Here is a 23,363-nt window from a genome sequence, read left to right as displayed (position 1 = left end):
TGCAGATCAGAATCGTCGCCCGATGTTACAGTGAGGAAGTATCTTTCGGGACAGGGCACACGTTGGAATATTACCAGCACTGCCTGAAAGATGCTCTAAACGCTCTTGTGGGATTAAATGACTTCCATGATCCTCCACATTCATAGGGAAAGGACAGAAGGAATCTTGGTCCGAAGCTGCTCCTTATGCACTCTAGACGTCGAAGAACTGTCATCGTATCATCTCGCATGTGAAGGAAGAACGGACGTGTAGGAAACATGTACCGTAAAATGAGGTGAAACTGGTCAAGTGATGTCAATCCGATCATTTACCGGTTTTTCCACATTTGGATAACTGAGCGTAGCATTTTAACGAATACATTGCAGCTGACCATTGTCGTGAATTCTTGACTAATCTATCAACAACACTGGCATGTTGGAGACCACACAACCAACAACTCGCATTGTCAGTAGGAATGTGATCCTTGTACTACACTTGTGTAGTCGACACAACAGAGCGAAAACTTCTGCTGGCGCCTGTTACTTCCAAAGTGTAACTGGTAAGTTATAATATTATTGCTTTTTTTGTTCATTGCTAATACTGTTTACCGCTATGCAGATCTAATTACAAAATTTCATTTTTGTAGGGTGAATTTGATCATGCAAGTATACCAAAAGGTTCTGGGACCAACATGAAAATCTAACTACAAATCAGAATTTCTTCTAAATGCAGTGAAAGCTGTCAAATCAAGAAAATTAAGCACCTGGAAATCTTCAGAGCAATACGCAATTCCATGTACCACATTAAATGACAAACTCAAGGAAAGGTACAAGTACAAAATAGGCAGCCAACCAGTGTTAACCAATAGTGAGGAAAAAAGCCTGGTTGAAGGATTATGTGCTGTGCGAAATGGGGGTTTCCTTTGAAGAATAATGATCTTAGGGACATTATACAGGCATATCTCAATCAAGTAGGGAGGATTGACAAAATATTTCGTGACAAGTGACCTGGGCACAACTGGGTAAAATCTTTTCTGAAATGTAATAAAGAACTAATGGTTAGAGCAAGTGAAAAAGTGAAGAGGGCAAACGTAGCAGTTACCTTGAACCGACCTTGAGTGATGTCCCTTCTTCCAACATTATAAAGTATGACGAGACAAACTTTTGTGACGATCCTGGACAAGTGAAAGTAACAGTGAAGCGAAGCAAAAGACATCCTGAAGGGATAGTGGAAAGTTCTAAGTCAGATATCGGTGTGATGATAGCAGCAGTTGCCGACAGCTCAGTCCTCCCACCATATACAGTTTATAGGGCAAAACACCTCTACAATACTTGGACTAAAGGGGGAATAACTGATACAGGTTATAACAGGAATCAAAGTGGTTGGTTTGACCTAACAATGTTTGAATCATGGTTTATTGAAATTGTCTTGCCTTATGCTTGGCAATTAGAGGGACTGAAAGTGATTATAGGTGACAATCTTTCGAGTCATTTGTCACATAATGTCATTAAATTGTGCTAGGAACAGCACATTAAATCCGTGCTTCTGCCTAACTCTACTCATTTGTGTCAATCAGTCGATGTGGCCTTTTTTTAGACCTTGAAAACTTGCTTGGAGAAATGTGCTAGATAATTGGAAATGGAAGAATAGAGAAGTGGTGCCCAAGTCCGAATTGTCTAGGTTGTTGGAAAAAACCTTTGAAAATATAGCTATCAGGTCCAAATCAAATGTAATATCTGGATTTAGAAAAGCAGTAATTTTTCCTTTCTGCCCCAATAAAGTAATTTCACAGATTCCATAAGCAACCGATAACAATGCACATGGCACCAGCTCATCAGAAGCTTCTCAGGCAGCAGCCTTCGAAATGCAATTAAAACAAAAGGAAAGCCACGCCAAGCATAGCGTTTAGCATTAACTCCAGGAAAAGGAATTGTTATCAGCTACTTCAATGAAAACGATAGTGACGGGGCTGCAAGCAGGGAGTCCCTGTCTGGAACATCTAACAGTGTTCTTGAAGAGCACAAGTCAAATGAAAATGAAGAAATGGAAAAGGAGAAGGATAAAAATTGGCATGAATTTAAAGAAAATAATTTCACCAGAGTAAAATTTCCCACAAAAAAGCTTCAGGTTTTTTATTGGTAAAATTGAAAGCATCTTTAATGACACCTGTGAAATGACATTTCTGAGAAAGTTCTTGATGGTAATGTTTATTTTGCCTTTCCAGAAATTTAGATGCAACTGAGATAGAGAAGGCCCAGATTACTAAAAAAGTTGTTCCTGAACATAGAAGGCGAGGTAAATTTATTTTCGAAGGGATAAATGATTACGACACTGAGTAAATACTTTTCATATTGATTATGACGTACAATAACTAAAAATTAATATTTGTTTGTCAAATTTCTTGAATGCAAGTGTTTTCATAGCAAAAATCTCAAGTTTAATGTGTTAGTAAAAATTTGTTTAGTCTAGAAATTGTAAAATTTTGTTGCAAATACAGCAATATATTTTTTGAAAATCAAAATAGTGATTGAATTAACTCCACTAGAAGTCTGATTCCATTCATGCATACAAAATATGCTTGTCCCGAAAATGCACATACATGCTGTGTTCTAGATTTCCGAAACACCACACTTCTGAACATGGATTACAAAATTGCCACAAGGTGTATTGCAATGAAGATGAAACCAGTTATGGACAAACCCATTAGCCCCTACCAAAAATGTTGAATTACGTCGCAATATTTCCATGTAGCGTCTGTATAGACAGATATAGGAGCACATACAGCAGTCCGTAGACTAGCGATGGGCATACTATCCATAGATTTTGCTAACATCTTCAACTGTATAAGCCACACGTACCTGCTACGAACGATGGGAAAAATGGGATTTGACCGACAATTTATCAAGATAATACTAAACCTACTCATGGGTAGAAGATCTGTAGCGACAATAAATGGATGGGAAACTCAACCAATCCCTATCTGTGGGTCAGTTAGGCAAGGTTATCCCCTGTCCATGTTCTTATTCATCATAGCCATAGGCCCTCTTCTCAGGACAATAGGTCAGACAGCAGAAGGTGTACAACTACACAATGGTGTTATCAAATGTATACGCAGATGACGCTCGGACTTTCATTGACCATATTGCTGACATAGACTCGATTCGCTCCTCACCCCACCAGTATGAATGCGCCTCTGGAGCAGTGTTCAACAACTGTAAAACTATGCTACTATCCCTGGGTCTCCTCGGCACCGATGTTTCTCGATCATAGTACCACATTGTGCGAGATCACAAGATGTTGAGCCTAGATGCAACTGCGTGCCTGCAGCAAATGCAGGCACGAAAGTGAAGACGGCTCTTCAATTTCATCAGGGGCTTTTGTGGAAGCCATGCAACCCAGCATTTAAACCTCCACAAAAATGTGACCATTATCAACTCCTTGATTCTCTCCAAGGCCTGGTATCTCACCCAGATCTTAACTGTGCCAAAGCTTTCTAATGCTTTGGACGATGATTTAAGTGTGAAGTAGATATACTAACTTCCACTCCTTTTACCAGATGACTTACTTGTTGTCCACAGCTGATCTTCTTCGCTGACTTCTGGAATCTCTTTAAACTTCGTCTCCAAAGAGTGATGCTAGGTACAAGAATAACTAAAATTCTCCCTCTACTTGTGAAAGAAGTAGATACTCGAAGGTTACTTTTCATCAACTAACGATATATTAATACTTCATACAGAACAAACTTCTCCCTTCTCACATAAACATCTGTCTTCTTGTAAGTCATTCGTATCGCCTCATGTCAGAAACAAATCTAATTACATCCACAAAAGAGTTGGCTTAATAACCATAACTCTATATCACAAGATTAATGAAATATGTCTTGCCTCTAGCAAGGCTAGAATAAGAGGTTTTTTAAGAGTTCTTTTTTCACTAACAATAGCCACTGACACTATTGTTACAGAGTTACGTAAATACTCCATGGTCCTCTCGTACACACTCACTAAACATCCACGGACTGCCGGACAGGTATTTGTCGGTGCCGTTTGACCACCACATCTACATTCTTCCTGCGACAGAATTTGAACCTGTACACACAGACATCTGACACATAGTAGGTAGGATTCCGCTCCCTCACACTCATATCTAAAATATCGTGTGTTCGAGACAGTAGAAGGCTGAGTGGTTCTAGAATTTACACTCTTTGACTTTTCCCGGAAGTTCTCCGCACTGCTAGTTCATTGCACAGCCACCTTACAGGCCAGCAACTCGAATGGAACTACAGCAGCACTGCTTTTACTATATCAGCCTCAGTATACGCAGGCACTGGTTATGATTGCGGACATTCCTTTCCAACTATCATTCCGTAATGACTACTTCCTCAATAGGTGTTACATACTAGGCACTTTCACGGACAAATACAGATCAATCAGTAAACTCTATATGGCCACATTAGGACGACCTCCAGTGCCCATGCTCAACCTTCAGCTACCTACAGAAAACTGGCGGCAAGTGTGGTCCACTGTTAATAGCCCTGTATTGTCATCAGATGTGAGCACACTTTGATACAAATTAACAAACAACATGATACCAACAAATCAACGTCTCGCTGACATCACCCTCCTGCCTTCAGCAAGTTGTAGTGTGTGTAACAGACATGACACAGTAGACCACCTCTTCCTATGTCTCAACGTCAAAACAGCCAGGTAACGATGGTATTCATCAACAGGACCACACCTACTCCCGTGACTGTCAGTTGCATCCTGCAACCTGATTTTAAACCATTCCCAAGGCCGAGACACATCACGATGGTGAGGGTTTTAGGACACACGGCTTTTGTCTTAATACACCAAAAATTAGCAACGCTTTCTCATACCTCTCTTATGTATGGATACAATACCACAAAATAAGAGCAGTAAACAGCTATAGACATTCATTCCAAAACTACCTGGCGGCGGCACTAGAACACGGGTATAGCACAATATTACAAAAAATGCAGCCTGTTATGCACAAGATCTCTGAACTGAAAATTACCAACTAGGAATTAGGAATTCACCTATAAGTTTCGACCCTTGCGCCTAATTTTACTCGGATCGGACAACTAATTTCCAAACTGTTAGCTCTCATAACTTTCAAGGTGTACACGCTTCACGATCATAACAACAGGATACAAATGATAGGATGGAACAAAAAGAGTGAAAAATTATATCAAGACATTAGATACCAGATGAAAATCGTGTCAAGGGTACCCACACTGTTGATGACTCTTCTGACATACTCTCTACTGGACAGTGCTACCTTTGTAGAACTTCCTTTGGTACCAATGCCTTTACTTTGTTATAATTTTGTTCCCTACATGGCTAACATGGGAGACTTCGACCTAAAAGTTTTCTGTTTCACTTCTCTCACTATTGAAATCATCCAAGCTAAGGTTCTTAGTTTGATTCATGTAGACAAAGTTTAATTTATTAAAAAAATTACTAAGTAAAATAACTACATACATAAATGTTAAATAAAATAAAACAAAAACACTGGAAACTGCTTTATTTTTAAAATTATGTAACCAAGAAAAACCTGAAATGCAAATCCAGATTTTCATATTACCATCATGTCTTCCTCTGATTCCGGAAAAGAGTCTGGGATTATGCCTGACAATTCTGCTAAAAGATGCAAAATAGATGATTTTAGATGGAAAGATTCTGATTTGGACTGCGAACTGTATAATTTCGATAACAATCATATCTGTTGCAAATTCGTCAATTTAGATGATTCATCTACTTTATGACTGCTTCCAAGATTTTTTTTTTTGTCAAGAAACAGTGAACTTCATAGCTGAGCAATGTAATTTATATTACAAGCCCCTTTATAATGATGCCAATGAAAAATCAAGACTGTCATGTCGGAACAACACATACAGTGATGAAATTTACTGTTTCATTGCTGTAAATTTTCTGATAACTCAAGTGAGAAAAAAAATGAAATAAAATATTATTGACCCAACGAACCATTATTGTCTAACAAGAATGTGATACTTCGTTGACAACAGCAAGGCCCTTGAATATGACAAAATCTGAAAAATTAGATGAACCGTGGATCATCTAAGAAAAGCATTTCCATATGCTTTCTACCCTTTCAAAAATCTGTGCACGTACAAAAGTTTAGCTCTCTACATGTCTTCTTCGAACAGTACACTCCATCCAAATGCTACAGACTTGGCGAGAAACTTTTTATGTTGTGTCTTGTGAAAATGGATGTATTCTTGACTTTATTATTTACTGGCCCATGAGGACCAACATGTGTTTCATCTTAATATACACACTTCAAAAAAAGTTTTGCATCACCCCGGTTTCCAGAACTCCTGAAGATAGACGTTGACTGCGGATACTGTATCATAGACACAGTCCCTTTGACTGTCACTAAACCCGCCCAATGATGTAAACACCCATGCATGAGCAGTGCCTATTTAAATGGAGGGGGTCCGATAGGGCTCGTGTTGTCTTTAGTTCAACGATGCCTAGACGGTCAATACAGCAGTTCGATCACATCCGCATTGTTACTTCGTGCCAGGAAGGGCTCTCAACAAGGGAAGCGTCCAGGAGTTTTGGAGTGAACCAAATCGATGTTGTTCGAAAATGGAGGAGTTACAGAGAGACAGGAACTATCGATAACACGCCTCACTGAGGCCGCCCAAGGACTACTACTGCCGTGGATGACTGCTACCTACCGATTATAGCTCGGAGGAACCCTGACAACAACGCCACCATGTTGAACAATGCTTTTCGTGCAGCCACAGGACGTTGTGTTACGAGTCAAGCAGTTCACAGTAAGCTGCATGATGCGCAACTTCACTCCAAACGTCTATGGCGAGGTCCATCTTTGCAACCACAGCACCATGCAACTTGGTACAGATGGGCCCAACAACATGCTGAATGGACCGCTCAGGATTGGCATTACGTTCTCTTCACCAATGAGTGTTGCATATGTCTTCAACCAGACAATGGACGTGTTTGCAGGCAACCCAGTCAGGCTGAACACCTTAGACACACTGTCCACCGAGTGCAGCAAGTTGCAGGTTCCCTGCTGTTTTGGGGTGGCATTATGTGCGGCCTACGTACTCGGCTGGTGGTCATAGAAGGTGCCGTGATGGCTGTACGATACACGAATGCCATCCTCCAACCGGTAGTGCAACCCTGTCGGCAGCATACTGGCGAGGCATTCGTCTTCATGCACGACAATTTGCGCCCCCATTCTACATCTACATCCATACTCCGCAAGCCACCTGACGGTGTGTGGCGGAGGGTACTTTGAGTACCTCTATTGGTTCTCCCTTCTATTCCAGTCTCATATTGTTAGTGGGAAGAAAGATTGTCAGTATGCCTCTGTGTGGGCTCTAATCTCTCTGATTTTATTCTCATGGTCTCTTCACGAGATATATGTAGAAGGGAGCAATACACTGCTTGACTTCTCGGTGAAGGTATGTTCTCGAAACTTCAACAAAAGCCCGTACCGAGCTACTGAGCGTCTCTCCTCCAGAGTCTTCCACCGGAGTTTATCTATCATCTCCGCAATGCTTTCGCGATTACTAAATGATCCTGTAATGAAGCATGCTACTCTCCGTTGGATCTTCTCTATCTCTTCTATCAACCCTGTCTGGTACGGATCCAACACCGGTGAGCAACATTCAAGCAGTGGGTGAACAAGTGTACTGTAACCTACTTCCTTTATTTTCGGATTGCATTTCCTTAGGATTCTTCCAATGAATCTCAGTCTGGCATCTGCTTCACCGACGATCAACTTTATATGATTATTCCACTTTAAATCACTCCTAATGCATGCTCCCAGATAATTTATGGAATTAACTGCTTCCAGTTGCTGACCTGCTATATTGTAGCTAACTGATAAAGGATCTTTCTTTCTATGTATTCGCAGCACATTACACTTGTCTACATTGGGGTTCAATTGCCATTCCCTGCACCATGCGTCAATTTGTTGCAGATCCTCCAGCATTTCAGTACAATTTTCCATTGTTACAACCTCTCGATATACCACAGCATCATTCGCAAAAAGCCTCAGGGAACTTCTGATGTTATCCACAAGGTCATTTATGTATATTGTGAATAGCAACGGTCCTACGACACTCCCCTGGGGCACACCTGATATCAATCTTACCTCGGAAGACTACTCTCCATTGAGAATGACATGCTGCATTCTCTTATCTAGGAACTCTTCAATCCAATTACACAATTGGTCTGATAGTCCATTTGCTCTTACTTTGTTCATTAAACGACTGTGGGGAACTGTGTCGAATGCCTTGCGGAAGTCAAGAAACATGGCATCTACCTGGGAACCCGCGTCTATGGCTCTCTGAGTCTCGTGGATGAATAGCTCGAGCTGGGTTTCACACGAGCGGCTTTTTCGAAACCTATGCTGGTTCCTACAGGGTAGATTTCCAGTCTCCAGAAAAGTCATTATACTCCAACATAATTGGCCACATCTTGTGAATGACTTACTGCAGGATAACAACATCGCTCAACTAGAGGGGCCAGAATGTTGTCCAGACAAAAACGCTATCAAACATGCCTGGGATAAACTGAAAAGGGCTGTTTATGAATGACGTGACCCAGCAACCACTCTGAGGGATCTATGCTGAATCGCCATTGATGAGTGGGACAATCTGGACCAACAGTGGCCTTGATGAACTTGTGGATAGTAGGCCATGACGAATACAAGCATACACCAATGCAAGAGGATGTGCTACTGGGTATTAGCAGGACCAGTGTGTACAGCAATCTGGACCAGCGCCTCTGAAGGACTCGGTGTATGGAGGTACAACATGCAATGTGTGGTTTTCATGAGCAATAGAAAGGGCGAAAATGATGTTTATGTTGATCTCTATTCCAATTTTATGTGCAGGTTCCAGAACTTTCGGAACTGAGGTGATGCAAAACTTTTTTTGATGTATGTATATAAAGCTGAATGTATGTACATATGTGTGAGGACTCCTGCCAGGCCCCTCGACCAAAGTGGACGAAATCTGACACACAAACTCCTTGCACCAAGATGTCCAACATAGGAGGGGTTTATAATGCTCTAGTTCTAATATTTACAGAGATACAGACATGCATGTCTTTTAGATCGCTGCCATATACGCTGCACTGCATGATAGGTGTGTGGTATGGGAACATTATCGACGTGCCTTATGGACTGGCTGTGCCAGGCAGCATACACGTCAGGCATAAGAAAAGGTTTTCCAGCCCCTAGTTTCCAGCAACAGGTTGTGCTGTGTTGGAATATTTAGTATCAGTCTGCTTTATCAGCCTGCCTTGAATGGTAGCCTATAGGACAAGTGGAAAAATGTGCTCCCAGGTCCTTTGCAAGCAGGCTGTGCTGCACAAGAGGCATGTTATGGTACTAGTAGCAGCTTGCTTTACTGACCCCTTTTGCAGCGGCCACATGTGTGGGTGAGCATGCCTGGGGGAAGGTTGAGATAAATACTGGAGGAGATGGATGGAGCAAGGGAGCATGAGGGGATGGGTAGGGAGGGCGCAGGAGGGGACTTACTGAGAGGAAGGGGGGGATGGACAGAGATAGATAGCTAGAGAGAGAGACAGAGAGAGAGAGAGAGAGAGAGAGAGAGAGAGAGAGAGAGAGAGGAGTGGAGGAGATGCACAGAGGAAGGTGAGATCGAGATGGACCGAGGAAATGGTAGGAAGAGATGGACAAAAAGAGAGGAGGAATGAGGAGACGGGTTGAAAGGGCAGAGGAGAAAATGGACTGAGAGGTGATAGGAGGAGATGGACAGATAAGAGGCGAAGAGGTGATGGACAGAGAAGGGAAGAGGAGATGGACCACACACATGCATTATATGTATGTGACATACATGTATGCAGGCAAAGCCATGGGGAAAAAGCTAGTTAGTACTTATATAGAGCTCAGCACTTGAATACATAACATATTATTGACACTGGGGGAAATGTCATGGAACAAAAAAGTTTTAAAAAAATTTTACCAATAGATAGTGCTGTAAGCATCTTAATGCAAAAGGGGTCAGCTACAAATGGCAGATAGATTGCAATACAATAGCTATTGTTTGAGTTGCACATTACACCACCTGTACTGTTCAGCTTGCATGACAGTGCAAGGTCAACAGTCAACAACTGTGGCACTGTTTGCTAGGTAAGATTATTCACTACCGGTACAACAAAGTCGTACCACAATGGATGGGAAACATCTGTTTTTAATTCTCCTGAGGCCAAAACCACGCAAAAAGAGAAAGGGTACGGTATTGGTTTTTAAATTTCCTGGACCAAAATCTGCAGTCATTGGTTTTTAATCGTCCTGGGGCCAAAACTGCATAAAAGAAAATTGACCTTGGTTTCTGACTATCAAGAGATATGTTCAATATGTGGTCCACCATTTTCTGCCATAAGTTGAAATCGAAAAACAGCATCTTCCACAAGAGATCAGAGTGTCTCAGGGTCACTTTCAGAATGTGTTGCACGATGCATGCCTTAAATTTAGCTATTTTCTTAACTGGAACACTGAACACAACACCTTTCAGATACTCTACAGGCAGAAGCTACACAGATTAAGATCAGATGATCTGGATGGCCAGGCTCTAGGGGACTAATGGCCGATAATTCTAGCCTTTCCAAAATGCCTCTACAACAGCCCCTTCACTGACTGTGCAAAGTGCAGAGGAGCACCATCTTGCATAAAAATGATCCTACCCGAACGTCCACACTGTTGAAGGGTTGAAATGATGTTGATGTGTAAAAGACTCTAACAGGACCTGAAGGACTCATCTCCTCGAACAAATATAGCCTTCATAAAACAATAATGTTAACCCACACCACACAGACACCTTTGCACAATGAAGTAGTACCGGTTGATAAATGTGCCGATTTTCTATTGCCCATATTTTGCAGTTCTGCGTATTGACATTTCCTTGTAGGTGGAAATGGAGTTCATCTGTCCACAGAATGTTCCACGGTTGTTCATTGTCCACTGCCATGCGAGCAAATAATTCCAGAGCAACCTTTTGTCTTACTTGCAGGTCAGCAGGAAGTAACTCCTGAAAATGGGTGATTTTGTATCGATAGCAATACTGAATGTTTCGTGGGATTTTACGCACTGTGCTCACAGGAATTCCAACATTCAGACAATTCCCTATGCACTGCATGTTTGAACACCATGGCTCGATCCCTCTTGGATTGCTATGGCTACATCTTTGACAGATGTTGGATCAATTGCTTTCGTTGCTCTGCCACATTGCCCTTCAAAAGAACCTATCTTTTCGAATTTTATAATTATTTTCTCTGGACCTTTAGCAGATACTGGACAAATGACTTTTTTCATACCCTTGAGTGTCCAATGCATCTGAAGGGCTACTGGTGCACTGTCACTGTTCTTATAAAAGAGCTTTACCAGCAGCGTGTGATCCTTCATGGAGACAGTCATGTCGTGATCTCGGATACAAACTGCGAAACAGCTGGGTGCCACACATCTTTTAATGTGTATATTCTGACGCTTACAGTGCCATGTATTGCTCAAATTTTCGTGACTTTTTTTGTTCTTCCATGACATTTCTTTCTGCATCAGTAATATGTTGTTCAAACTTCCTAGCAGATTAAAACTGTGTGCCCGAAATTGGGATCTTTATCTTACATGGGCAAGAGCTCTAATCGAGCTACCCTCATGGCTTTACTTCTGACAGTACCTCGTCTCCCGCCTTCCGAACTTCACAAAAATCCTCCTGCGAAATTTGCAGGACTATCATCCTTAGAAGAAAGGATATAGTGGAGACCTGGCTTAGCCACAGCCTGGAGGATGTTTCCAGTACAAAATTTTCATTCTGCAGAAAATATTCAAGGATTTGAAACTTGACAGATTAAAACTGTGTGCTAGACTGGCATTCTATACCTTTCATGGGCATGACTCATTACCTGCTCTCACAGCTTTACTTCTGCCAGTATCACATCTCCTACCTTACTGAGTGTGAGTTTTGGTCTGGCCCACAGTTTTAAACTGCCAGGAAGTTTCATATCAGTGCACACTTCGCTACGAAATGAAAATTTCATTCTGGAAACATCCCCAGGCTGTGAAGGTGGCTAATGTCTCTGAAGTTTGGGAGGTAGGAGACAAAGCTCTGGCAAAAGTAAAGCTGTGAAGGTGGGTCGTACTTGGATAGCTCAACTAGAGTACTTGCTCGCAAAAGGCAATAGATCCGCAGTTCAAGTCTCACTCTGGCACATATTTTTAATCTGCCATGAAGTTTCAATATAGACATGACTTATCAATCTACTTTGCAGGGTATTCTACACATCTGGAGCAAGACATGGTTTTCCAACCCCCTGACATGGGCTGTCCAGCACAACAGGCATGTTGTGTTGTAGTAGTATTGGTCTGATCTGCATGGCAGCCTACACGTCTTGGGAAGAAAAGGGTTTCCAAGCCACTGGTATACAGGCTGTGCTGCAAAGAAGTTGTATTGTAGTAGTAGTACCAGCCTGCTTTGTGGAACTTTAGCACAGGCTGCACATGTGCACAACACCCCCCCCCCCCCCCCCACACACACACACACACTTGGATGGGTGACCATCCGGTCTGCTAAGCACTGCTGGCAAGCTGGGTGCACTCAGCCTTGGTCAGACAAACCGAGGAGCTACTTGACTGAGAAGTAGTGGCTCCAGTCTCATAAACTGATAGACGACAGGTGAAAGTGGTGTGCTGACCACATGCCCCTCCAAATCCGTATCCAGTGATGCCTTCAGGCTGTGCACGTCACAGCGACCAGTCGGCACCATTGGGCCTTCATGGCCTGTTCGGCAGGAGTGAGTGTGTGTTTTTATATATATATATGGTTGTAGGTCTGGCATCTCCTCCCAAACTCAGGGTTCTATTTCAGCCACATTTGCCACACAGACAGTAAACTTCACAACTATCAGCACTATAGGCTTTATAACCTCCTTGTTCTTGTAGGAGCGGAGATACAGACAAAAGCGTGTTTCTTTATTCCTCACTGTACAGGCTGCCGTGAATGATATGCTTATTGTGTGGGATTAGTATTCGCCTGCTTTATCTACCTGCATTGCATTGGCAGCTTACATATCAGGGGTAAGAGACAGTTATTCAGCCTCCAACATGTACGCTGTCCTGTACAACAGGCGTTTTGTGGGAGTAGTAGCAACCTGCTTTATCACCCTGTTCACAAAGGCTGCATATGCAGATGGGCAAGGCTTGAGGAATTTTGGTATGAACAGAAGAGGGACAGGGAGAGTATGGGGGCAGAAGGGCAGGGATAGAGAGAGGAGATGGACAGAGAGATAGGGATGTAAGGAGTAGAGGACAGGGAGGGAGAGGAGGAGGAGCAGGAGATGGATAGAAAGAGAGGGGGAGAATGAGCTGGGTAGAGAGGTGGGGGAGAAGTGTATGGACAGAAAGAGAGAAGAGGAGGAGATTTTCACAAAGGCATGGTGGTGATGGACAGAGGGGGAGGAGGAGAGGGACAGAGGGGGGTGAGAAAATGGTCCGAGAGAGACAGAGGAAGGCGAATACAGAGGTCAGAGACAAGATGTAGAGGGATAATGGTCAGGTGCAAAAGGAATAGGTGGAAGCAGGAGATGGAGAGAATGAGGGAGAGGAGAATAAAGACAAAGGGAGGGGGAGGAGTGTATGGTTGGATAGGGTCAGGGAGGAGATGGACAAAGAAAGGAAGGTGAAGGAGACAGAGAGACTGTGAGAATGGGGAAGAGGATATGGTCAGACAGAAATGGGAGGATGAAGTGGACAGAGGAGGGGTACACAGGGATGTGGAAGAGGTGGTGTAGGCAATATATGTGTAAAATTAGTACGTGAGTACTCAGGGAAAAGGCTAGTAGAACGAACAATCACAGACTGTGACTTAATTTTACCAAGCAGTGGCACACCAGCTCTTGTTGTGGCATATAGAACATATACGGCCATCAATCTTTTGATTTCTACCCCCAGTCTCTTCTCCTCATTCCAGTTGAGGGTACATGATGACTACTTATGGAGTGATCACCTCCAAATTTTCATTATCCTCCCACAACTTACCTAACCAAGGTCCCTTAACAATGAACCCTGAAGAAAGCTGATTGGTTTGTTTCCAACACTACCCGAAAATTCAGCTCTACTATACAAGAAGATATTGATGACTTAATACAGGACATCACTACTTCAGTACTAAAGGCAGTGGAATTGAGAATTCCCCTTCCTTTGGGAACATCTAGTCACAAACCAGTCCCACAGAGGACAAACCAAATCACTAAGGTAATCTATGATCACAGACAGGTATGTGCTGCAGTGACATAAGCATCACCTGTTAGTGGAGAACCTTATTGCCTTTAAAAGGCACCATACCTGGGCACACTGTCTTATGAAATACCAGAAGAAAGAATGTTGGGAAACATATGAAGCTAACATATGGACCCATATCTCTTCTTTGCAGTTATGGGTCAAGTTGCATTGCATCTATGGTCACCAGGTAGAAAGCAGTATTTCCCATATTCTCTTAAACATTTTGACCCTACTTTTATCGAGGAACACTTTGAGGCAGGCTTATTGCAAGCATCTGCATCTGATATCTATCTTTCCAACACCCATCTACACAAAATACTAGTGGAGAATAAGAGCCCAGACTTTACTACTCAACATCTGGAGCCATATAACATTGCTTTCATTGAATGCTAACTCATAATGACAGTCAGCTTCCTATACTACTTTTGTCGTCTGTTGATGTGGGATGGTGAAAAACTAAAATCCACATTCATGGCTCTTGTGACTGTGTTTAGGGATGGTGATCAATGTGACAATAATGGGAAAGACTAAATGATAAAGTTTTAATCTGTTAGTGCCCATTCTTTCTGCCCGAAGTACTCCTCAAAAAGCTTACTAAATTACAAAAAGCAACTGTTTTGAGTCTTTTTTTCCTACACTTTGTAAGTTTATGAATCATTGTGACTTTACCTTTATCTGTAGCTAGTGGTGACAGCAGGTTTTTCAAAATTCAAGTTGATTTATTTACTGGATGATGACAGGAGAAAATACTATACAACAGCTACATAAATTTCTACAAAGATACACATAATCTCAAGTTTATAATGGGTTCATAGCTCTAACTTCAGGTGTGAAATCCAGTCATAAGGTTCTGCAGACAGATCGTGGCCTTCCATTGTCCCTCTGAATTATCTGACTAAATATTCATATGTTACATGACATACTGTTCGCTGCTTTTTGCCACAGTCACATTCAGGGGACTTGCACCCCCATCGGCCGCAGCCATTTCTTATCCAATTGAGTATGCACCAGGTTGTCAAAGTAGATGAAAATCAGAGAGATTAGAGCCCACATAGAGGCATACTGACAATCCCTCTTTCCATGAACAATACGAGACTGGAATAGAAGGGAGAACCAATAGAGGTACTCAAGGTGCCCTCCCCCACACACCGTCAGGTGGCTTGCGGAGTACAGATGTAGATGTAAAAAACATGCTGGTCACTACCAGGGAGTTAATTAATTAGTTAGTGTTGCATAAAGGAAGTTTGCTCCTGCCATTGATTGTTCTAGGCATCTTGCTTGTTGAATTGATTATCCTGCAGGCTGATTGCTGTGTTTTTCTAGACCTCTGTTGATGGGGTTCTGGTAATAAAATTCCTGAATGAATTGGTAATTCTGCCCCCCCCCCCCCCCCACACACACACAACACACACTGTGAGCTTCTTATGGATAGTGGTGGAATTCTACTAAGAACCAGAAGCCAGTGCATGTTTGTGGAATGAATACACTCGGTGATAAGTTCTATTGCTCGATTGAGCCATGTGTCAGTTATTTTATCAAGATCACCGTTTAGCCAGGTGGTACAGCAATATTCTGTAACTGAGTATGAAAGAGCTAAAGCTCATGGTCTGAAGAAGCCACTAGTTCATTGGAATGGATTTTTAACTCAGGTTAATAAAGGTGTACCTTAGGTCAATATTTTCTCAGTATGACTGCGTGGGCTGTCAAATTTAGCCATAGAAAAAGATATCTTGAAATTAATAAATTCCAATACATTCTGAAAGATCGATACATTAAATGTTAGAAAGACTTCAATATGATGCTTGTGTCAAAGGGAAAAATTGTCGATAAATACACTGAACAAATATGAGAAATATATGTGACTTTATTTATGTATGTCCGCAGCTCGTGGTCTTGCGGTAGTGTTCTCGCTTCCCACGCACGGGGCCCCGGGTTTGATTCCCATCGGGGTCAGGGATTTTTCCTGCCTCAAGATGACTGGGTGTTGTTGTGTTGTCTTCTTCATCATCATCATCATCATTCATCCTCATTATGGTCGGAGGAAGGCAATGGCAAACCACCTCCACTAGGACCTTGCCTAGTAAGGCAGTGCGGCTCTCTCGCATCATCCCCTACGTTCCTCGGAGTATGGGACCTCATCATCATCATCATTAATGTATAGACTATTTCTCATTCATATCACACACAAAATCATGTTTTCCTTTCCAGTAGCACACATAAAAATTTTAATAGAACAAAAAACCAGTCCAAGTTGCAAATATTTTACTTTTTATTCGATGACTAGTTTCAGGCCGAGACTCATTTTGAAATCAACATAACTAAGTAGAAAAAATGCATTTCCGAAGATTTCAACAAAATGTGTAATATACACTCATAGTGCACACAGATAACTATGTTATGTTATCCGAGTTATCTATATGCACTGTGAATGTACATTACACATTTTGTTGACATCTTCGTAAATGCCATTTTCAGTGTTCTTATGTTGATTTGAAAATGGGTCTCGGCTCGAAAATAGTTACCAAATGAAAAAGTTTTTGCAACTTGGACTGGTTTTTCCTTCTATTGATTAAGAGAAGTTGCTGACCCAAGTTACTTCAGCATGCTAGAAAATCGTAAATAAAAATTTTACCCATTTTTATCAATTTTCAACTACTTCATGGTAAATTTCCTAAAATTTAACTACTTACTGGTGAGTTTTTTTTCACGTTACATACAACTTATGCAGTTTAACATAGCAGTATAAAATTAAGTGAAAAAAAACCTAATTTAATATATACTGCACCACATTTGTACTGAAGCTAGAACAATGATTACGTCAAGTTCTTTCTGCTTCCACTAAAAGCTTTTTAAAGAGCAAATTGTATTTCTGCTTTTAATATTTAATACTGGAATCATATTCAGAAATTTATTTCTGTCACTGAGTATTTAGTACTTGTTTCAAAAGAAAAACAACCCATTTTCCTGTTCACTATATTTAGATTAATTTTTAAACACCTTGTAAATAGCACAGAGGAAGGCATCAAATGTCAGAGACAGTTGGGAGGCACAAAGCGATATGCCACTTGTGACGAAAAGTGTTGTCAACCTGGTCTTGGATAAATTTGTTATAACAGTATGTCTTAATGGAATAATAGAAACTCCAGGTTGGAATACCAATTATCAGAATTCCGGTCCAAGCTGCCAGAGATGGCAGTCATGTACATGAGGTGTGCTTGCTTGTGTGAATGAATGTGTATGTGCTCCTTTTTCTGACAAAGGTTTTGCCTGAAAGCTGATGTGTAAGTGTCTTTTTTGTTGTATTGTCTGCAACTAAATGTGTCATCTTTATGGTGAATAACCATCCAGTTCCTCTTATTACATTGTTCGAGATCTTAATAAAACATTTGAGGATCCTTCAAATTTGATATGTATCTTATATGCAAAGATAAGTTTCATGTATTCATTTGGTTTGGATAATTGTTATTAATTAACCCTTCTGAAATCTATTATTTTATTAAAATTCTTACTTAAGGATAAAGGCTAAAAAAAAAGGGTGTTTATCATTACTTTTATCGTAATTTTGAGTTCCTTTACAGCAAGATGCAGTTGACCAAGTGACTGCATTTCAGTTAAGTATGTCTGTACATTGTATGGCTCAGTGGGTAAATGCCACACCAAAGGTGTAGGGATCAATCCAAGGAGTTTTGTAGTCAGTTATCACTTGCTTCGCATCTGACAACATTTTGTTAATGTAAAAAATGCCCAGCTGCACCATTGTTCCAAACCCATATTCAGCAGGTAAGTCCACTCAAAAGTCAAAGGCGTACCACATGCCTAGAACCATACCTGGTCAGGTATTTCAGTGTTCAAGCCAAATTTTGGCTTGAGGACAGCTTTGCTTTACTAATGAAACACATCCAGTTTCAGTTTGCAGCTGTGGTGCTCCTTTATTTTGTTTATTTACTGGCATTTGGTGTAGATACCAACCAGGCAGTGAGTTATTACACAGGTGTTATATTGGATTACAAATTACAACTTGCTTCACTCACTCTGATAGAGAGTCTTACAGCAACAGTTCTCTACACCTTCAGGACAAGACACAACAATGAACAACAGCTCAGACTGCAACAAGAGTTATTTTTTTCAACATCAAGTAAAAATTATTTATATTTGAGGCTTATTTCAAAACTGTGTTAAACTTGTTGAGTGCTTGTGTTATATTCATAAAGGGTTTGGAATCCCTGTTGTGGGACACTGTTCAACATGTGATGCAGGATTGCTACTTTCAAGATCTTTAAATTGGATGTAAATCTTGTTACAAAATAACTAAATTCATCCAGACCATCCCCAATAAAAACTCCCTTTCCTTCATTACTTGCTGGCAAAGGTGTGTCTATTTGACGACTAATAAATGAAATATGGAGAAAATGTCTAGGATGCATAACCGATTCCTTAAATATAGATGAAGGATACAGTAAAGAATATTAACTATCTTGGAGTTGAAGGATCTCTGAGATACTGTTTTGTAACTGTACATAGGAAAGTTAGTGTGACACTGCTGTTCACAGTATTAATTCAATCAATCATACACAATGTTCCCAATGATAACTATACATTTCCCCATACTTTTAAGCATCTTCAGCACAATGCCTCTGGTAACATAGACTAATGGGTTACAAAAACAGGAAGGGAGGGCCATTTACTTCCAAAAACGCTATACGGTTTCCTGCATAATTAAGATAAAACAACTAATAATAGCTTTGTTTTCTATGTTAATACGTACCTTGAATCGCTGTACATTCTTGAAGATTGTCCATAATGAAGACATTTGTAGAAAATAATACATGAAAGTTGCCCCTCTGGTGTGGACTGCATGAGGTGGTTTTCCAGGAATTGCCATGTACGACAGCATTTTATAACTTTGCATGTAGGTTTGACAGTCGGTAAAACCTATCTCCTTGGTTCTTTCACATTATGTGCTTTAAATATTTCAGAGAAGACCTCATACTGACTGAAAAAGTTGTGTGAAAGACAGTATTTTGAATTGTAGTGAAAGAAACTGAGGAGTGTGGAGTCAGATACTAAATACCTTTTTTAGTATTTGCAAGAGAATACACAATATTAAATTAATTGATGGTCTTTGAACACACAACTTAAAAAAGAAAAGAGCACAAGGCTCTTAACAATTGAGCTTGTGTCAGTCCAGTATAGTAGCCTACCACTATATCATTGATGGTATTCCACAACACACAAACTTCACTAAAACCGTCAGGAAGTTTCACGGAAAAGTTCTAGAGTGACATTTGTTCCGGAAACAATCTACAGACTCCAGCTAAGCTACTGTCAGTCATACCCCTTTTCCTTATACAGTTTATTGGTAAATCATTGTTCATAAGGCCTACTGAATATTTTTTTCACACTTATTTCTCTGTGCTAATATACATCTCGACTTCACATGGGATCCAAGGACTGTCGTGAATGAATGTGCCATTATAGCAAGATATTCAGAAGAGCTTATAAGTAATTTGGAAGAAAAAGGAGCAGAAGAAGAAAGAATCAGGAGGTGGTAGTGATGGAGGAGGAAGGAAGGAAGGAAGGAAGGAAGGAAGGTATGTAGCAGATGGAATCTGAGCCAGGGCACCAGAAATTTTTTGAATGGCCTGAAAGAACCAGTTTTGTGTTTAAGTTCCTGGCGTGAGAAATTGTTAATTTTAGTAAGTTTTGTTACAGCTTACATTTTGCTGTGGAGCGATTTGTGGAAGTTTCATGTGACACAAATAACATGGGCTTCCTATTGCTACTGAGCTGTAGAACAGCCATGGTACACCTGGCTATATTTCTACTCTTTATCAACACCAAATTCCTGTCCCATTCAAAGATCATGGGAACATACTGAACTCTCCTGGAAATGTCATATGATTTGGGGAATCCTGCATGAAGACTTTCCTTATGGGTCAAGAAAAACTATTAAAATATGTGATTATATGTGCACAAAGTGTTTTGTCCTGGAATGAGAAAATTGTTGGTTGTGTTATAGCACCTACAGTGGAGGAGTTATATGGAGGAAGAAATCCCCGAGGCTCAAAAACAAGTGGATGTGCTTTGACTTTCCTTTACATTCTTGTGAAATCATCATATACCACAAATGGGTCCTTGGATGTAAGAAGTTAATTACATACATGACAATAGTCAAGCATTATACATGACAATAGTCAAGCATTAGTGGGTGTCAAATTGCTGATGGCTGGAATCCAGCAAAGTACTTCTGTGATCCATTTACCATGCATTCACATTACGTCACACTCACCTTCATTTCATTTTCAAAATAGTCATCATTATCTATTTGGCTCTTGTTTGTTCCACTATCCATTTTTTTTCTTTTTCTGTCCCTCCTAGAATTCCAGTCATGCATAACTGTGCGGCTCACTAAGGAACATTCTAGTTTTTAAATGGATTTTGCATTAAAAGTCCACGATATACTGTCTTATTCAAAACTAATAATTCACACTGCTTTTAAACTTTCAGTTTCACACAAGTTGGAGACTTCATAATAATAACACTACTCAATTTAATAAAAGCACTCTAGCCAGTTAACTCGTGTTTATTTCTTTTCCCTTACATCTAATTATTTCTGCAACTGTCCCGAATGCAAAGACAGTAAATTCTCAATTATGTAGGTGCAGAGTTTCCAGCTTGTGAATTGTGTACGCACAGTTCAGCAATATCTGAAAAAATTAAAAATGATGCCTGAAGTATTGTGTTACAATTGGAATGAATATTTCCATTCTGTAGACAAATTTATGGTTGTGAAGATGCAAATGGTGAAAACATTCATAGGTGACTAAATAGCAAGGCCTTTGTACTGGGATTTGAGATGCTAAGTGATGTGCAATTGGTAAATGAAATGTGTTCAATACAGGAAGAGTGTGAAGATATGGCAATAGAGGAACCTGTTTTCACACACATTGAGGCACTGAAACACATTGATCTGTTACTAGAGTATGCAAGACAAAAATCATTTGACTATACTGATAATTTGACTCTCCAAAAAATAAGAACTGTCTTCAAGAAAACAGGATATGAAAACATAAACAGAAAAAAATTTAAAATTATTTGCTGAAAGAAAGTAATACAAAACACAGTGTATTTTAATTGTAATTTTGTGAATGAGTTATCAGTTTCTGGTAAATCGTGTGTAATTTTAGTGAATATCTTGTTCATTACGAAAAGCACAGTTTTTCTGTGTGAAGTCAAAATTTTATAACTATGTTCCAATTTTGGAGAATTGCCTTCCTTTCAAAACAGCCAGTCATTTAACTTCTCTTATACAAGGAGGATCCAGTAGGAAGTTTTTTGTGGAGTCTCACATCTGCATTAACATGAATAATTGGGAGCTGACTACTTGTCATCACTTCTTTGTTACCTAGTACAATTTTTTTTCAGTGTACTGATTATAGGACATTTTATTCTTTTTATTAGATTTTATGTCCCAATTACACTCTTTTTCTATTAAATTCTTCCATTCAGTGGTGAAGCTCATTTTCATTACACAAGCAGCATGTCGTAATAAAAAAAGGTTCTGATGCTCCTTTTAGTATGTATTTTTTCTTTTTTTTCAGATAGGTACCTGAAAACTTCCTCTAATGCCCGCCGAAAATAATTTCAGTGAATTGTAATCTCCTTGCTGGACTAATTTTTCAATTTTTGATTTTCTCATTATCCTGATGAAGTCTAATTAAAACTTAGCATTTATGTATACATTCTTCAATTTGCTTATATACTGAATGCCTTACTTCACAAGAGACCGTATCACAGATTTGCCGAAATTGGATCAAAAACTTTATCACAGCCTACCAATTACAGGCAACGTGATTTCATATTTAGCGCTTGAATCTATTTTTATACACAATTTGCAAGGTGTCCATCGTACTGTATTCACATTAAATGCAGTTTATACCCTTCTCTGAGTAGAATCCAGTGGTGCCGCCCCCCCCCCCCCCCCAAGCACTGGTTAATAATTTTAGTGAATATCTTGTTCATTACAGAAAGGACAGTTTTTTGTGTGAAATTGAAATGTTATAACTATGTTCCAATTTTGGAGAACTGCCACACATTTAACTTCTCTTATACAAGGAGGATCCAGTAGGAAGTTAAGGGAGGAAATAAGGTTCAAACAACTACAGGGTGAGTCACTTAACATTACCACTGGAAACACCTCCCAAACCACAACGAACACTGAATAACCAGTTCTGCAGACTGAAAGTGAGGAGAGGGGCTGGTGTAATTGTTTAATACAAACCACTGAGAAATGCATGGCGGTATGATTTTCAACACATATTTCTGTTTTTTTTTATTTATTTTTAAAATGGAAACCTGTTATTCTTAGCACAAGTGAAAATAGAAACAAATACTTAATCAGTGCTGTTTCTTACATTGTAAATGTTAATGACATCCAGAGTAATTTGTAAAGTAAAGTTGACACTTGAGTAACTCCTCAGCAGTTCAATCATATCGGAGAGAACCAAATTAAGTAAGGATACAAAAAGAGTAGTCATGTAATGTAGGTTCCGAAGAGACATGAACAGCATGTTATGTCCACATGCTCACATTTGTATTAGTCTTTTTCTCTGAACAATACTATATGGCTCTGATCTGTTAGAAAAAAAATGTACACGAGGATGTAGTTAAACTTACAAATTTGTTTTTTGTTTTCAATTACAGAATGTAGCAGACTGTGTCCTGACATTTCAGGCCAATAAATGTTTAAAGTGGTGCCCATCATTTGCTGCACACATTTGCAATCTACTGCATAATGAATGTCTTACACAATGCAGTACATCTGGTGTAATGTTGCCACAGGCTGCCTCAATATGTTGTTTCATATTCTCTGGGGTTGTAGGCATATCACGGTACACCTTCTCCTTTAACATAACCCACAGAAAGAAGTCTAAAGGTCAGGATCAGGAGAACGGGCTGGCCAATTTATGCATCCACGAGGTCCTATGAAACACCTGTCGTATATTCTGTCAAAGGTCAGTCTAGTGTTCATTGCAGGATGAGCAGGAGCACCATCATGTTGATACTAC

At 40.2% G+C, this 23,363-nt stretch overlaps 1 protein-coding gene across 3 annotated transcripts in view; it reads right to left on the bottom strand.

Moving 5' to 3' along the window:
- LOC124774149 (putative ZDHHC-type palmitoyltransferase 2) overlaps positions 1 to 23,363 on the bottom strand; it is a 34,790-nt gene that overhangs the window by 4,959 nt on the left and 6,468 nt on the right. Inside the window, exon 2 of one of the 3 annotated variants that reach the window (XM_047249459.1) lies at positions 19,061 to 19,288. The exons of 1 other annotated variant lie outside the window; for it this stretch is intronic. The gene's annotated coding sequence lies outside the window, so the exon portion shown is untranslated. Of the gene's footprint in view, positions 1 to 19,060; positions 19,289 to 20,862; positions 21,003 to 23,363 lie in introns of those variants that run through there. One more of the 3 variants, XM_047249458.1, reaches the window with a different exon arrangement.

This window comes from Schistocerca piceifrons, chromosome 2 (genome assembly GCF_021461385.2).
Source record: "Schistocerca piceifrons isolate TAMUIC-IGC-003096 chromosome 2, iqSchPice1.1, whole genome shotgun sequence".
In the NCBI taxonomy this organism is placed as follows: domain Eukaryota; kingdom Metazoa; phylum Arthropoda; class Insecta; order Orthoptera; family Acrididae; genus Schistocerca; species Schistocerca piceifrons.
The sequence above is the reverse complement of the archived record's forward strand: the minus strand, read 5'-3'. Positions and strand labels throughout refer to the sequence as shown.